The 17889-nt window shown below is 46.5% G+C and overlaps 1 long non-coding RNA gene across 1 annotated transcript; it reads right to left on the bottom strand.

Moving 5' to 3' along the window:
- Positions 1 to 7510: 7510 nt before the first annotated feature.
- On the bottom strand, positions 7511 to 17528 carry LOC120233489. Its single transcript, XR_005528839.1, has 2 exons — positions 17283 to 17528; positions 7511 to 7694 (listed from the first exon to the last, which is right to left on the bottom strand). It is a non-coding gene; the product is annotated as an uncharacterized LOC120233489 (long non-coding RNA).
- Positions 17529 to 17889: the final 361 nt, after the last annotated feature.

The raw sequence follows: 17889 nt of genomic DNA, 5'->3' as shown, positions 1-17889 counted from the left end.
GTCTCAGAGAGTTCAACTATGAACTGGTTGCTATCCAATTTCTAAGACTTACCTGAAATTTGGAATATCTATTTTACATATGTAAAATATTTATGCCCTGGGGTGCATGGGTGTCTCAGTCAGTTAACTGTCCAACTCTTGACCTCAGCTCAGGTCTTGATCTCAGGGATGTGAGTTCAAGCCTCACATGGGGCTCTGTGCTGAGCATGGAGCCCACATTTAAAAAAAAAGTGGGGCGCCTGGGTGACTCAGTCAGTTAAGCCTCCAACTCTTGATTTCGGCTCAGGTCATGATCTGACACTTCATGAGATTGAGCCCTGTGTTGGGCTTCAAGCTGACAGCATGGAACCTGCTTGGGATTTTCTCTCCCTCTTCACTGCTCCTCTCCTGTTCACCAGTTTGCTCACTCTCTCTCTCAAAATAAATAAATAAACATTAATAAAACAATATTGCATTATATTCTTGAAAGTTGCTAAGAGGAGAGTAGATTCTTAATGTTCTCACCATCACAGCAAAAAATGGTAATTATGTATGATGAAGAATATGTTAATTAACTCACTCATTAATGTGTTAACTAACTCACTAACTAAACCACTAATGTGGTAAACATTTTGCAATACATACTACATATTTGTATCAAATCATCACATTGTATACCTTAGACTTACACAACATGATATGTCAATTATATCTCCGTGAAGCTGGGAAGAAAAGAAAAAGAGCAGCTAACACTTCCAATTTTAACCAAAAAAAAAAAAAAAAACCAAACTAATATTAGAAATAATATTAATAAGACATGCAAGACTTTGGGACACCTGGGTGGTTCAGTTGGTTAAGTGTCAGATTCTTAATTTGTGCTCAGGTCATAATCTCATTGTTCATGAGACTGAACCCTGTGTCGGGCTCCATGCTAATAGCACAGAGCTTGCTCGAGATACTCTTTCCTTTCTCTCTGCCCCTCCCTTTGCTCGCTCATGCTCCTTCTCTCTCTCTCTCTCTCTCTCTCTCTCTCAAAATAAATAAAATTTTAAAAAACAAACAAACATATAAATAGGAGTGCCTGGGTGGCTCAGTCAGTTGGGTGTCCAACTTCAGCTCAGGTCATGATCTTATAGTTCATGGGTTTCATTCAACCCTGTGTCAGCTCTGCCCTGACAGCTCAGAACCTGGAGCCTGCTTTGGATTCTGTGTCTCCCTCTGTCTCTATACCCCTTGCCCAATTGTGCTCTTTCTCTCTCTCTCTCAAAACTTAATTAACTAATTAATTTTTAAAAGATATGCAAGATTGGGGCACCTAGGTGACTCAGGTGGCTAAGCATCCGATTTTTGGTTTCAGCTCAGGTCATGATCTCATGGTTCAGGGGATCAAGTTTGCCTCAGGCTCTGCACTGATAGCATGGAGCCTGCTTGGTATTCCGTCTCCCTCTCTCTCTGTCCTTCCCTCATTTGCTCTCTCTATTCCTCTTTCACACAGAATAAATAAACTTAAATAATAATAATAATAATTTTAAAAAGACATGCAAGACTTTTATGGAGAAAAATAGGAAAGCTTATCAGTAGAAATTAAGGAAAAGCTAAATTAAAATGATAAATATTACATGTTCATTAATTGGAAGGCTAAATATCACATAAATTTTTAGCCCAAGTCACCAATGTATGGGAAATACAGAAAACAGAGAAACAAGGTAAACTACATTGTAAAAATACAATCCATAATGTAGGAAACTCTGCAAGACCAATAATCTAGTTTCTTCAACATATAAATTCCAAGGAAAAAATAAAGGTGGAGTGGGAATTTATATATTAAATGAAACTTAAAACCAATCAAAACAAGGATGCCTGGGTGGCTCAGTCCATTAAGGATCCAACTTCGGCTCAGGTCATGATCTCACGGTCCGTGGGTTCAAGCCCCACATTGGGCTCTGTGCTGACAGCTAGCTCAGAACCTGGAGCCTGCTTCTATATCTCCCTGCCTCTCTGCCCCTCCCCTGTTCACGCTGTCTCTCTCTCTGTCTCAGAAATAAATAAAACATTAAAAAAATAAAAACAATCAAAACAACTCTATGGGTTCTTACCACAATAAAAAATTTTTTTCATCTCAAAGCATAAAAATAAAACAAATACATTTATGAAACATTTGGATATCTGAACCATCACAAGTCATCAAGTTTCCTTTGATGATATTAAGGGATTATTTTTATTTTGAGGGGGAGACATATAACAATGGTATTGGGGTTTTGTTGTCTTTTAGAGATATATACTAAAATAGTTGCAGACGAACTTATAATGACATCTGGGGTTTGTTTCAAAATACTAAGATAGTAGAATAAGATGCGGATATGCATGGGACAGAACTGAATATGACTGATAGTTGTTGGAGCCAGGCTAAAGTACCCAGGGGTATATCATATTTGTTTCTGTATATGTTCAAAATTTCAGAATTTTAAATTAAGTTAAGGAAATATGACATATACATAGAGTGTCCCTAATTAATTTAGAGACTTGACATAATACCAAAATCCCAACAGGAGGCTAACTAAATAAATGTAACATATATGTTAATAGAATACTAGGCAGCCTTTATTTTTTTTATTTTTTTAAGTATACTTCATGCCTAGCATGGGGCTTGAACTCATGACCCTGAGATCAAGCCCTGAAATGACATCAAGAGTCAGATGTTCAACTGACTGAGCCACCCAGGCACCCATAGGCAGACTTTAAAATGTTGTTCTTAAAAACTATTTCAGTACATAGTAAGTTGTTTATACATATTGTTAAAAGACAGATTACACAGCATTATGTGTGGTAAACAGCCATTTATGTAAAAAACAAACAAACAGACAAATTAAAAAAACAACAACAACAGAGGACCAGAATGAAATACAAAGTTTCTGCAGAAAGATAAGTATTTAGGTGAGTAGTTCTTAACCTTGACTATGCATCAGAATCACCTGGGAGAATTTTTTTTAAATATGCAGATGCCTAGGACCCTCATCAAAAGTTTCCATTTCAGGGCACCTGGGTGGCTCAGTCAGTTAAGTGTCCAACTTCGGCTCAGGTCATGATCTCACGGTTTGTGGGCTCGAGCCCTGCGTCAGGCTCTGTGCTGACAGCTAGCTCAGAGCCTGGAGCTTGTTTCAGATTCTGTGTCTCCCTCTCTCTCTAACCCTCCCCTTCTCACGCTGTCTGTCTGTCTGTCTCTCTCTCTCTCTCTCAGAAATAAATAAAACATTAAAAAAAATTTTTTTAAGTTTCCATTTCAACTGGCCTGAGATGGGACCCAAGCATCAGTAGATTTTAAAACTGTACCAGATGATTCTAATGTGCAGGGCTGGGAGCCAAAGATCTAGGTTTACAAAGCGAGACGTAGATGGATGGATGGATAGATAGATAGATAGATAGATAGATAGATAGATAGATAGATATTAGATAAGATACATGGATATATAAATGAGATAGATAGACAGACTAATAATAGTTTTTTAAGAGAGAGAAAGGGTTGGTAGGTTAGATAGACAGTAGATCTGAAGGGAAGAAGGAAGGAGGGAAAGGCAGGGAGAAGAAAGAAAGGAATTTGGGATGACACAGCCAAATCAGAAATGAGTCATAATTCAATCCCCAACTGAACAAAGAGAAGGAAACAAAAATGAATGTGGAAAAATAAAAAAGTGAATCTGTCTAGCTGCAATGAAATTTATGACTTGTCTCCTCTCTTTTATTATTTTTGTTTACAGACCATACACCCTACACTTCACAAGGATACCTGTGCTGTCTCAGAAGTCAATGGATGGAGAATGACTGCTTAATGTGTCAACAGTTTCCTTCTGGGGTGATGAAAAAGTTCTGGAGATAGAGAGGGGCAATGGCTGCACAGCACTGTGAATGTCACTAATGGTAAATTTTATGTGTGTTTTACCAGCATAAAAAAATACATTAAAGAAAGATTGATTAAAGATGTTATGGAGAAGGTGGCACCTGGGTGGCTCAGTTGGGAAAGTGTCCGACTCTTGATTTCGGCTCAGGTCACGATCTCATGGTTCTTGAGATGGAGCTCTGTGCTGACAGGGCAGAGCCTCCTTGAGATTCTCTCTCTCTCTCTCTCTCTCTCTCTCTCTCTCCTCCTCTCTCTCCTTCCCCCACTCACACTGGCTCGCTCTCTCTCAAATAGTAAACAAACAAACAAACAAATAAGATGTTACTGGGTAGTTGGGATGAGGTAATTATTGCCTCCAGTACTAAATTTGTTCCACGGCCCCTAGAAGTTAAGGCAAAAGAAGAAATCTGGCAGGTTATCAGGTTCTCCGTATATTTTCTTTGTATATCAGGGTCTCGCTCTTGTTTCATTTTACCCACTCCCTGAATTGCATACCCCGTGAGTGCAAAGAGCAGAAGTCCTTTGGAAGGTTTGACTCAGCGAGGAAAGGAAGACTTGCAGTGGCTGGGAGAGGCAAGTCAGAGCCCAGCTCCTTCCCCACTGGGGCACTCCGCATCTGCTCAGAGCCTGTCATCAAACTGCATCAGAAGAATAGCTCCTGCCACGCATGGCCTCTGCTGGTGGGTCTGAATGGCTGTTTGTTCAGCCTGAGAAGGACAAAATCAGCCCTGACAGTGATGGCCCGGTCGGTATTATGTAAGAGGACCCAGCTTACTTGCCCATAGACAGACAAAGCAGATGATTTGACAGGCAAAACAGAGGCAGCCTCTTCACTCCCAGGCAGCCAAGGGGCTATTCAAAGCCGGGACCTGGAAGATTTTCATGAGGTGCTGACATACGAAGCCGGAATGCAGCAGGAACAAGGCAAAACTGACAGCCCGTGCACTCAGGCATGGCAGCAACTCCGGGCATCCAAACTGGGCCTAAGGGAGCTTTGAGTAGGCCCTACCCATGAGAGAGAGACAGAGACAGACAGGCAGAGACAGGGAGAGACAGAGAGCCCAAAAGAGCACTTTGGGGGAGAGGGCCCAACTTTCAAGCCTGAGCCTTCAGCAAACCTCACCTTTGCCACGACCCTTATTATTGTTCAGCTGAGGAACATCTTCCAGGCCTTCCTCAGGGGAGCACAGGACTCAGATGCAGAGAGTCAGGCCAGGAGTACTTGGCCCCTTCAGGTAGGACAGCAAAGAAACACATATCAGGTGCTCACTGCATGCAGGGCACTAGCAGGAACTCGGCTCCCAGGCACTGGTTTCCCCTCCACAGGAGCCCTGTAAGGTAAGTACCCTGTGATCTCTATTTTGCACATGAGAAAACAGTCTTCAGAATAGTAATGTGGCCAAACTCACACAGCTGGGAAGTGGCAGAGCAGGGATTGGAGCCCAGGTCTCTTCAGCGCCCAAACCTGTACCCTTTCTACCTAAACTGAGCCACTTCACAAGATCCACCAGGCCCTGGAATCACACTCTGTTTTCAAAGTGGCACTGGCACTTTCCAGTTCTGTGACTCTGGTCATATCCCTTTCCTTCCTGGGGACTCAACGCCTGCATCTGCAGTGTGAACAGCTGGGGAAACCCGAACAAGACAGCTAGGTGAGGATGGCTGGTTATTCACTGGTGTTAGGGTGGCATCACCAGCTTCATCAGCACACTTTCCGACTCTTCTCAAAAACGACCCCCATCCCCAGGAGGGGTTGCCTGACCTACAGGGATAACACTTTATCTGGTCCCCTCTTAGGACTCTGAAAGAGCATTCTCTGCCCAGTGTCATGAGCAACTAGAGAGGATTGCACCTGACTTGTCTACCTCAAAAACTGTCAGCACAGAGCCCAGCATTGAGTAGGGACGCAATAATGCTGTTGAATGAACGAAAATGTGAATGAGTGGTTTGCCACAAAACACATCATGTGTTGTGATGAAGGGCATCAGACCTGGTTCTGGCTCCACCACGAACACACTGTGTGGCCTTGGGCCACTCACTGGCCCTCTCTGGACCTCAGCAGCCACATTTATAAAATGGAGGGGATGAATTGGTACTCTCTAGCAGCCCATGTCAGCTCTGATATTGCAGAGTTAAGGGAAAAGAAAGATCACACTTTCTGCAGCCCACCGTCCCCTTCCTCATAAAAAGCTGGAGCTATATTATGATCACATTTGAGAATAGTCAGGGAACATTCAGATCCGTAACCCCCAATTCAAACAGAAGCAGACAAGCAACATTCTCAACAGCCAGATCTTCTAATCTATGGAACAGAGACTTGTTGATGTGTGCACAGTGCTCTACAGTTTGCAGAGCACTTCCCCTCCTTCCTGTCATTTAAACCTCAACACAACCCTATGAGGGGGACAGGACAGAGGTCACCATCCCATTAATTGACTACAAAACTGAGGTCACAGGAATGAAATCCAGGAGGACCTCATCCCCGGAAGGGATACGGAAAAAAAAGCAGCAGAGTTGACATGTGAACCCAGAACCAACTCCCGACCCCAAATCCTGCCTCCTTTCCTTTACACAGCTCACTTGCACACATTTAGTCAAGAGGAGATGAACTCATTCCACCAAAACCAGATTCGGAGGGTCACGAGTTTACCACCTGGGTGGAAAACTGCCCAGCATTTTAAAGTCAAATTTGGGGTAGGCTGGTGCAGTGCCCTGATACCAGGTGGGCTGTAGCCATGGAAAGTCAGCTGTACAGGAATGCAGGAGTCCAAGCCCGTGCCCAGGCATCGCATGGCATCCTGGTACAGCAGCCAGAAGGATGAGCCACATGCAATCTCTGAACATTGAGATACTGAAATACTGAGATGTGCCATAGCTAAGCAGTGACTGCCCAAACTCCCACCCCCACACCACCCTTGCTCCCAGCATGTCTTGGTTGTCTTGGAACCTCCCCTGGGATTCTCTGGAAACACAAAGATGCTACAACTATAGGGTTACAGCCTGAAACCTTGGGGAGGGATGCTATAGTGCAGTCCTTCATTCTGATTGGCCCATGTTCCAGTGCATGTATTCTGATTGGTCAATACCCCTGTCTTGTTGGCTTGTTTTTTTAACAGCTTTATTGAAGTATAATAGGTACACAAAAAAAGCATAGTTAATGCACTCATTTTGATGAGTTTGGATATATGGATACACTGGCAATGCTATCACCCCAAATAACATACATATCTATCTCCTCCAAAAGAATCATTGTACCTGTGTGTGTGGTAAGAACATTTAACATGAAATGTACCCTCTTAACAAGTTTTTAAGTGCACAACACTGTATTGTTAACTCTAGGACATATTGTGGCACTATGTCCCACAGCAGATCTTCCTAACTTACTCATCTTGTATAACTGTAACTTTATACTCATTGAATAACATCCTAGTTTTTAAATATGTTTAATATTACTCCATCAGGCTAGAGAGATGATAATCTCTTAGTGTTTCTCAATCATTTTGACAAATTATTTTCTTGACAAGTATAAATTCCACAGTTCTCAAAACATGCACACATACATGTAAGGTAGATATACTTTTTTATAAGCACTGAGAAATGTTTCATGTCCGAAAAATGACCAAAACTTCAGTATCATCTGTATATGAATTTGCATTTTATTTGTGACACAACTTTAATGAAGATCTATGAATGTTTTCATCAAAAGACAATGTCTAGTGCTCTTAGAGACTGGAGCAGACTTTGCAGTCTTCTTTTTCATGGGGTACTAATCTTGCCAACCAAATCTTCCTCCTTGATGTGATAGCTGAAGAACCTAAGGCTGGAGAGGAAATTTCACCTTCTCAAACCCGCTCACTACTTGAAGCTAAAACTTGAAGTGGTTTCACATCCAAGATTTATTGTGTCTATGGGTGTCATACCCATATAACAGGGGTTTCTCACAGGACAGAAGACATCTTGGGCCAGGCCACCAGTGACTTTCATTATGGGGCAAATGTCATTCATGGAGGCAGCCAGAGCAAAGACCTACAGTCCTCTTACATAGAGAGGTTGACCTTACAGAGGCCACTGAAGCCTATCAGGTGTGGGGAAGGTGGGAGGTTTGGCAACACAGCTCAAGCTCCAAAGAGAACGCAGGCTACCACAGTTAAAGACCTGAGTGATGGAGGAGTTGCACTTCCTAGTGACCACTAGAACTTGCTCAGAGAAATCTCCCTGGCCCCGGGGGCAAAGGATACTGAGAGGCAGTGGCAGAAGTGGAATAATACACGAATATACAGGTACTGTGATAAAAGACCTGAGCATCTGGCAAGAAACAGAGCTTAAATCAGTCTCAGGTATATGGTCTTGGCCAAGTTATATTTGACTTCTTAGATCTTGATTTCTAAATCTGTAAAATGGGGGGCGCCTGGGTGGCTCAGTCAGTTAAGTGTCCGACTTCGGGTCAGGTCATGATCTCCTGGTTCGTGGGTTCGAGCCTCACATCCGGCTCTGTGCTGACGGCTAACTCAGAGCCTGGAGCCTGCTTCAGATTCTATGTCTCCCTCTCTCTCTCTGACCCTCCCCTGCTCACGCTGTGTCTCTCTCAGAAATAAATAAAAAACATTAAAAAAATTTTTTTAATCTGTAAAATGGGACTGTTCTGAGTACTGATTAAATGAACTAACTTATAGATCCTATCCAAAGCCTGATACAGGTACCCTGCTCAACAAATGTTCCATTTCCCAGAATCATCAGGAACAAACCAGAACTACAGCCTGACAGTTGGCTCAGAACCACTACTTCTTTCTGAATGATAATTCTTTCCAATCTGTTCATTTGTTTTTCTTCTGTCCACTTTTCCAGCCCTTTGTCCGTTTACTTCTCCTCTCCAGTCTTCCTGTAACCAGCGTTACCCCAAAGCAATTTCAACCTCAGATGGGTCAGTTCTGCTAGGCACACCCAGCTAAGCCACACCCAGATTCCCGACCCATAGAAACTGTGAGAAAATGTTTGCTGTTTTAAGCCGATGATTTGGGGTTAATTTGTTACACAGCAATAAATAATAAATATATTATTAGTCATGAGGGAAACACAAATTAAAGCTACAGTGAGATAACAGTACATATTCACTAAAAAGGGTAAAATTTTAAAAGACTGAACATATCAAATGTTGGTAAGGAGATAGAGCAACTAGAATTCTCTCATATACGGCTAGTAGAAATGAATGAAATACAGCCACTTTGTGAAAAAAGTGTAGCAATTTCTTAAAAACCTCAACATACATCTACCATCTGACCTCGCCATTCCTCTCTTAGGTATTTACCCAAGAGAAATAAAAACATGTGTCCACACAAAAACTTCTACACAAATATTCATAGCAACTTTGTTTGTAATAGCCAAAAATGGAAACAATCCAAATGTCCATCAACAAGTGAAAAAGATAAACAAATTGTGGTATATCCCTATAATAGAATACTAGTTAGCAAAAAAAAAAAAAAATTTAAGGAAATTGACTATTGATATCACAACATGGATGAGACTCAAAATAAATATGGTGAGTGAAAGCAGCCAGACAAAAAGAATATGGTGTATTATTCCATTTATATAAATTCTATAAAATGCAAAATAGTCTATAGTGACTTAAGGAGATCAGTGATTGCCTGTGGACAGTGGCAGGGTGGGTCAGATAAATCAACCACAATGGTACAAGGAAATTTTAGGGGTGATGGATATGTTCATTATCTTACCTTTAAAAAAATTTTTTTTAACGTTTATTTTTTAGAGAAAGGGAGAGACAAAGCGCAAGTAGGGGAGAGGTAGAGAGAGACACACACACACACAGAACTTAGAGCAGGCTCCAGGCTCTGAGCTGTCAGCACAGAGCCCAATGCAAGGCTAGAATCCATAGGCCACGAGATCATGACTTGAGCCAAATTCAGATGCTTAAACGACTGAGCCACCCAGGTGCCCCTTGATTATCTTGATATGGTAAGTCGGGAGACTTGGAGACAATTTGGTAGTACTATATTAAGAGCCATAAAAACACTCCTGGCCCCATAAATCTCACTCTTAGGAATTTATTTTAAAGGATATTTCAAAAGAAATAAAAAGCTCCTTATACAAACACCTTAATAGTAGGATCACCTATATCAAAGATATTGGGAATTACCTAATTGCCCAGCTAGTGTGACAGGGTTAAATCAACACTAGACCATTATACTCACAATTATAGATGAAAAATGGAAAGTAAGGGGCAACATGTAGTTATGTTTACAAAATAATGCAAATGCATTGTGTACAAAGACTACAGAATTGTACATACACAATGATTACACCTATGCAAACATACATACATGTGTAAGAACACAAAGGAGAAAAACAACAGACCATAGGGAAACCTAGTAGGTGAATGATAGGTAATTGGCATGTGAGTGACGTTTTTCTTCCTGTTTTGTCTCCTGTAATGTTACAATGTTTTCATACCAGTTTTTAAAATATTTCCTTTGTTGGTTTTGGCTCAGTCTCCCAACCTGGTGATTATTCTGAGTCTTGCATCTATCAGCTACCCGCATCAGCACCTCAGTGTGGTCAGCCACAAGCTCAATCAGCTTGCTGTCTACGTCTTCTAAATCACGGACAAAATGCTTAACAGAACTAGGGTGTGATGGAAAGGACACACTCTTTCCTTCTTGGAGAAAATTTTCCATTGCTGTCGGTCTGTTTTATTTCAATATCATCAATGACAGAAACCCAGATCCCACTAGGGGGTGGTCAGCAAAGTGAACCTAGAAAAAGAGATAGAGCTGCTTATCTGAGTTTGGACCATCTTATTCATTGGGGGAAAGCTAGTCCCAATCATCGCTGGCCAGAAAACTGCCCTCACAGTCAGAAGCAGCTCCACAAACCACAGATAGGAAATAGTAGGCGTCTATGAGAAAGTTAGAACATGAAAAACTCCTGGCTAGAGCTCAGGAAAGCTGGAAAGCCACATACACCCCCCGCGGAAGGTAAGAGCCCCTAGAGGAACCCCAGCAGCAGTCTCTCACCTCCTCCCTACTCTTGGAGTATGTCCAAACATACATCAGGAGGGCAAGCCCGGATCCCCTAACTGGCCCCGCAGCCCCTGGAATTCTACCCTATGGGTGGAGCACATGGACAGCTCCGGGACTTAAAGAACATGCCTCTGAATATACCCAGCTCAATGCTGAAGCCTTCCCCAACCCTCCTGCCAAAAGGCTGGGCCAGATCTGCCTGGGCAGAAACCCAGATTGCAGGCAAACCCAAGGCCCTTCCCTCATTTCCTGCATATCACCTGCGACACCCCTCTTTCTGTAGCCACACACCAGGCTAGATGGCATAGCTAATCATGCCTTTCAGATCCAGTGCTCTGCCTGCTCTCCTGGATGTACCCCCAAGGCCCAGTTAGCGACAAGCCTGAGAGCTACAGATGTCCTGATACATTCATGTATTTAAGTATGTAAAGAGTTTTAAAACAGTGTGTGCACATAAAAGAGTACTGTGATATCAGTAACCTTCACAATTTTTTCATGACATTAGTATCATCCCCATTTTATAGATCAAAAAGTTGAGACTGAGAGTGGCTAAGTGGCCAAAGGCCACACAGCTAGAAATAGGAACTGACCCAGGAGTGAGTGACTCTAAGTAACTGGTTCTCACAGCAGAGCCACATTGTGCCTTGTGCCAGGCCCTGGGCTGGTGACCCAGGTGCCCAGTTGCACAAAGTCCCAGTTCCTGCCACTAAGGAGCTCCCAGAGAAGAACAGAGACAGTCACATTAACCAAATCATTAAACCACCAAACATGTGACAAATGCCCAAATCCAAACATGCTAGGGCAGGTTCAAAGAGGGAGTGTTTGACTTACTCAGGCAGAAAAAGGAGGACTTCCCAGAAGAGGAGACATTTAAGCTGAGGTGGGGGGTTGGGGGGGCAGCTTTTCCAGGCTGAGGGCATGAACTTGTACAAGGGGACTGGAGAAAGCTTGCTGGAAGTCCTCCCGGAAGTTGGAGGCAGTGAAGACCAAGAGAAAGAGAAGGAGCAGAAAGGGGCTCCATTGTGTAGCCAGGCCAGGGAAGGGGCATGTGATCTGGCCTTGGATGAAGGGGAGCCACTGAGGATCTTTAAGCAGCCAAGTGGCCTGGTTTCTGCAGAGACAGTCAGTGGGAGTGCCCTGCTGAGGACTATTTGGAGCCTTAGACTTGTCTGGAAGGGTGGAGCCAGATTACCGTGTTCCTTCACCTTCGGCAGGCTCAGCAGGGGTAGGGGTTGTAGCGGGGGACTCTGAGAGGCATTTGGGCAGAAAGGCCAAGTATCAGGACTCCCACCAGCTGCAGCATCCTCCTGGCTGGACATCCCTCCATCCCTCTTTGCCACTGTCCACACCATCCCCTGGGAGGGAAGAGACTGGCGTGGGCAGCCTGGCCCTGGCCGGAGCGTGCAGGCCCCTTTACTTCCCACCAGTGGGCTGGAAGGTGAGGACGGGTGCAGTCCTACTCATACAGAGGTAGAAAGACAGATGGTGACACCAGAGAGACACACCCCCAGGCCTGGAGATATACAGAGGCCCAAAAATGCCCTAAGGAAAGGGGCCAGAGGAGAGTTGGACCACCTGCACGTGTTTCCGGGGTACACTGTCTTCCAGTTCCCCAGACCATGGTCCTGAGCAACCAGCCAGCCAGCGGTATTGGGTTCACAGGGGGGACCTGCCTGAGGCACCCTGCCAAGCTCTAACCACCCCAGTCCCACCCCACCCCCCACCCCAGGAACCTGGACCCAGCTGCTGGCAGGCCATCCTGATGAGCTCCGTGCCAGGCGGCAGGGGACCTCAAGGATCCCAGTCAGAGGCCTCGGTTCTAGCCCAAGCCTGGCCTGAAGAGGCGGAACAGGTCACGGTCTCTTCCTGTATGCCTCAGGTGGTTGAAGTAGAACGCTGCCTAGTGCATTTCCCCCTTGAGGGAGAAAGGGAAGCGATCAACAGCCGCTTGAGATTGTCTTACAAACCAGGGACTCTGTCTCCCGACATAAACATCCATAATTTCCCGTGCCAATTGCGGGCTCCTCCAAGTCTCAAAGCCCGTGCATAGAGCGCGGAAAAACTATGAAACCCGGCCGCCTGACGATCCCAGAGGGCTGCTCCTGCGCCCACGGTGCCAAAATCTAAGCGACGTGCGCCCGCCTGCCAGGCTGAGAAGACCCAGGTTCTTGCCCTCATCGCCATCTCAGACTAGGTCCTCGCCTTTCCCAGGAGAGGCCACCGCCACCGCCGAGCTCTCCTCCGCCCGGTGGCCGGCTCTCTCTGAGCCGACGAGGATCTCGCCGGAGTGCCTCGGCCCTGGCAGGGAACGCTCGCTGAGCGCAGAGCAAGAGTGCGGCGCGGGCAAGGTCGAGGCCGAGCTCAGGCTGGGCTTTGTCCCAGACTTGCCGTGCGAGGTGGGCCAAGTCCGCGCGCCCTCGGAGCCGGCGTGCCCAATTCGCCGCCGCGGCTGAGCTCCTGGATGTCCGAGTCGGCTCCTAAGCTCCCCGCTTCGGGAACTGGTGGGTAGGGTTGGAAAACGGTTGTGGAGCAGGGATTGGGAGCAAAGAAAGACTCGAGGCTCTTCGTCAGGGTGAGTCGGGAGGCTGGTGGCAGAGCTAGCCAGGCAGGGTGGCGGGAAGCAGAAGGCGCCCCTCTCTGAGACCCAGTTCTTCCATTCTGTCTCTGAGAGAGACTATAATTCTGCGTTCACGGAGTTTAAGTGAACCCATGACAAGAAGCGCTCAAAGTCCGGTTGCCCCGACCCAGCTCCAGGGGTCCCTGAGCCGCGCTATGCGTGAAAAGAAGCCGCTCAAGGGGCCTCGAAGTCTAAAAACCCTGGGTTAAGCTGCAGAAAACATTGTAATTTCATCAACCGCTGCTTTTTCAAGGAGTGTGTCTTATCTCCGCTCATGAATGAGAACGACTTGACTTTCCCCCAGCAGCTTGTCTTTTTTCCACATCGAAGTTTCACCCTGAAAACAATTTAAAAGACGGAGGAAACAATCACGGGTCAGCAATGCGTACTACTCCATCATCTCGATTCTCCGGAAGAGGCACAACAAGGTAGGGGATGCCCCACTTCACAGATGGGGAAACTGAGGTCTAAAAGGGCAGCGGATGGCTCAAGGCTGCTGGGCCAGTAATGAGTGTGACACGGACTCCTTTTGTGGCAGCGTCTTGTTCTGATGTTCTCTGAAGCCATAGAGCCAGCAGACCCTGACTTATTGTCCCAGAGCAAACCAAACAGAGGTCACTATATTCCTGAGGTCCCAAGATTCTTGGATGTGATTTTGCAAGCATCAGGGCCTGAAGTTTCCATTGTCATTTGCTAAGGAGAGTGATTCAGGCCAGGCCAGTAAACGCAACTGAGGCTCTGAGAGCTTGGGGAAAGACAGAGAGGCTGAGGACCCAGGAGGTAAGGAGCCCAAGACGCAAGCTTCCCTTGAAGCTCACTACCTCCTCTGCAAGACTTTAAGTAATCCTTTAAGCAATCTGGGCCTAGTTTCCTTCCAGCTTGTATTTCCAAGATTTCCTTAGGAAGAAGAGCTAGTTACCTTTGCATCTGCATGAAGGGCATTGGGTCAAGAGATACGGAGGAATTTTCCATAACTCCATGGATCCCCTCCTTCATATTTACAAACCTTCCAAGGACACTTTAAAACTCGGGAAAGTAGTTGCTGGGAGGAGAGCTGCAAGGTCTCCTACAGACCACCAGCATTCCTCCCCTCTCCCTAAAAACTGAACGTAAAATAGCCTTTGGGGGTTTTCCAAAGGGGAATACACGCAGGGCTGGAAGCAGGTGCAAAGGAGATGGAAATCACCCAGCAGCCGCCCACATCGGCATCAGCCCACCCCTGCTAAACTAGGAAAATAATCTCCAAGCTTCCAAATGGTTGTCCGTGGTGTCTGCTACCCCCACAGATGCTAAGGAAGACTGCACCAGAGAAGAGGGCGGACTTGACCAGAGAAAAAATGCCCTGGCATCAAGGGGGATCAGTTTGTATAGTTTTCCTAATTCAGTTTTTTTGCATCATGGATTTATGGAATCTTCAAAGTACAGATTTTTGAAATATGTTGTTTAAATAAAACGTCTATGGAATAGAATCTTTAGGCTCCTTTGAGCATGAAAATCTTGACCTTAGGAATGCTAATCTCAGAATGCTAATGTTTGGTCTGATGCACAGGTGTAATTCTGTAGCAGCAAAATCTGAGAAAGAGGAATCCGAATTCTAGAAGAATGGGTTCACGGACACAAAACTTTGAGGATCAAGAAATCCTGAGACATGTGGCTTCTAACTACTGTCATTGGGGTTTAAAAGTAAAGGCTCATAAACAAAGGCAAATGAGTATGCATAAATTAAGGGCAATTGCCTTAAAAAGCAAAGTGCTGCAATTGTGTGAAACATTCCTGGTTTTGGAGTTGCAGAGAACACTGGAGATATCCTCAGTAATAGCAGGCTTTCATCTTTGAAAAGTAGATTTGCCATTTACTTTAAGAATGACAGATAAATTAAGGAGCTGAATGTGAAAAAAAAGACGCATAAAGTCATAAGGCCAATCATTAAAGCATATAGTCACAAATATTATAAGAATTATCAGAATTAGAGTTCTTGAGTTACAGAATAGTGGATCCAGTACTGACAGTTGGCAATTCTTTGGATCCAGTACTACTAACATTTTAGAATTAAGAAAGAACAGAGGTGTGGATTTATAGGACCTAAATCTTCTAATCAGGCATTCCTAGACAGGAATTCAAATTAAGTAATATATACTTTAGAATGGTGAAAATATCTAAAGACGAAGGAAGTTGCAGCTTCCAGTAGTAGCATCATATTTTCAGGCACAAAATCTTCGTCCCAGCATCTCGAAATATGAGGGCTACGCTTTTACATTTGACCAGAAGCTTAAAGTCATAGGGATATAATCACAGTCAAAGAACTTAGACTTCTGGTCATGGACTCTTAGAATTAGAGAATCACATTAATTGATTTATGGGAACGCGTTAGGATAGTGGTCCAAAATTAAAACTAGAACCACAAAATCCAGTACTGAAATATTGTTATGATATAATCTAGTTAAAATAAAAATTTAAACCCCCCCCCCTTTTACAAAAAAATGTAACCGTGAAATCTGGATTTTCGCATTTTCGTTACTTTGTTAGAAGGAAACAGTTTTGCTGAACGGGTGAAAAAGCCCCTCTCCAGTCGTTAGAGCACCCATCCACTGAGGAGGGTCTTCATGCAAACCGTGTTTCTGTTTACAAACCCGGAGCGGCCAAGCGGGGATCTGGGCTCTCTACCTCTTTCTTCCGAAGGTAGTTGCTCAGTGCTCAGCCGAATGAACCTACCGCGAGCTCACCACTACGAAGGACGCGACTTAAACCCCTGGACGACCTGCCGCCCGCGCTCTGGAGACTTGCTCCCCACGCCCTACCCCCACAGCCCCGCGGAAAGCTGCACCCCCGCTGCAATGTCTGGAGTCGGCGCCAAAGTCCGGACTCCTAAGGGCAGAAGGGGCTTCCGAGGTTCGCATATGCCCTGCTGCCCCAAATGCACGGAGGAGAAAATTGAGGCCCCCCCTTGGGAGAAAGGACTGGCCCAAGGTGTCCCCGCGCCAGACCACAAAGCGAACCCAGGGTAAAGAGGCGCCCGCAGCTGGGAGTCTCTCTCGGGAGAGGCGGGAGGTCCCGCCCTAGGGGATGGCCGGAAACGAACTCAGAAACAGGACACCCGCGAAGCAGACGGGTCCCATCTGCCCGCCCTTTCCCCCGGGAGACGTGCCCACCTGGAGGCCCCTCACCTCGGCCCCTGCCTCTCGCCGCCCTCGCGCCCTTTTGCGGGAAGGGGCTGCTCGGCTGCCCCCGGGGGTCCTGGGAACCACTCGGAGCCTCCCTGACCTGGGTGAACAGGAGGAGGAGGGAGGTTACTTCGAGAGGACAGACGCCTAGTCCTTGTCCTCTTTACGCTGTGTGCCACTTTCCGTCATATAGAGAGGTCCTGAGTCACCCAAAGACAGAGGGTTGGTGGGGTGTGGCCTTCCCCTAAATATCGGTAACGGAAGATCTCTTGAGGTGCAAACCCTCCGTGCAATCGAGGAACCTGGGGTCCAAAGAGAGAAAGTGGCTGCAAAGCGCAGTCCTAACAGAGACGCAGGTGCGAGGCTCCGCTAAGCGGCAAAGTCGCGGTGAGGCCACAGGGCAAGTCACCTCCCCTACGAGGCCTAGGAACCCCCGTCTGAAAGATGAGGGAGTGGACCGGCAAGGGGCAAGGCAGCCCTGACTGCGATTTGAAAATCATCCTTGAAATACCTTTAGAGCCAGCCACCTGGAAGGTCTTCTCCCTTCCCCAATCCCTGCCCCCCAAGAACCAAGAGCCCCCTCCGCCAATTCTCACCCTCTCTGGACAATAAAAAGCGTAGCGAGCCCGTCCTTTCACCTGCGGGTCCCAGCCCTCTGCAGAGGCTGGTAAAGTCCAGAAGCGCTGAGTTCCGAAGCCGAGGTCTCCGGAGACAGTCCCTGGGCTCTCCCGGCCTCAGTCTCCCCGTCGGCGCGCAGGGAGGCCGGCCCGGGGCGATCTCCGAGAGCCCTCCCCGCTCTGACGTTGTGGGGCTCCCGCCGCGCCTCCTCCGCTGCTCCCACCTGCAGAGGTGCGCCCGGGACAGGGGGCGGGAAGTCGGGGGGCGGGCGGGGACCGGGCGCCGCCCCAAGCTTCCTGGCGCCTTTAAGGAGAGAAGCCGGTGGAGGGAGGAGCCGTCCGGGTGTGTGCAAGGGAGCGCCTCGCCTGCGGTCTCGGCGGCCGGAGGCCAACGCCGCGGAGAGGAACAGTCGCCGCGCCTGCACCTCGCCTCCTTACCCGCCACAGGCTGGGCCGCAGAGGTGCGGCCTGGGCAGCCCCCACCGAGTGCCCCAAGTCTGCACTAACAGCCCTCGCTTCAGGCCTTCGGGCCCGCAGCCTCCTCTGGGCGCGCGACTCGACGACGGTTAGCCTCAGATCAGCGGGA

The sequence above is a fragment of the Hyaena hyaena genome, unplaced genomic scaffold (genome assembly GCF_003009895.1).
Source record: "Hyaena hyaena isolate Hyena2069 unplaced genomic scaffold, ASM300989v1 scaffold_93, whole genome shotgun sequence".
NCBI classification, from domain to species: Eukaryota; Metazoa; Chordata; class Mammalia; order Carnivora; family Hyaenidae; genus Hyaena; species Hyaena hyaena.
The sequence above is the reverse complement of the archived record's forward strand: the minus strand, read 5'-3'. Positions and strand labels throughout refer to the sequence as shown.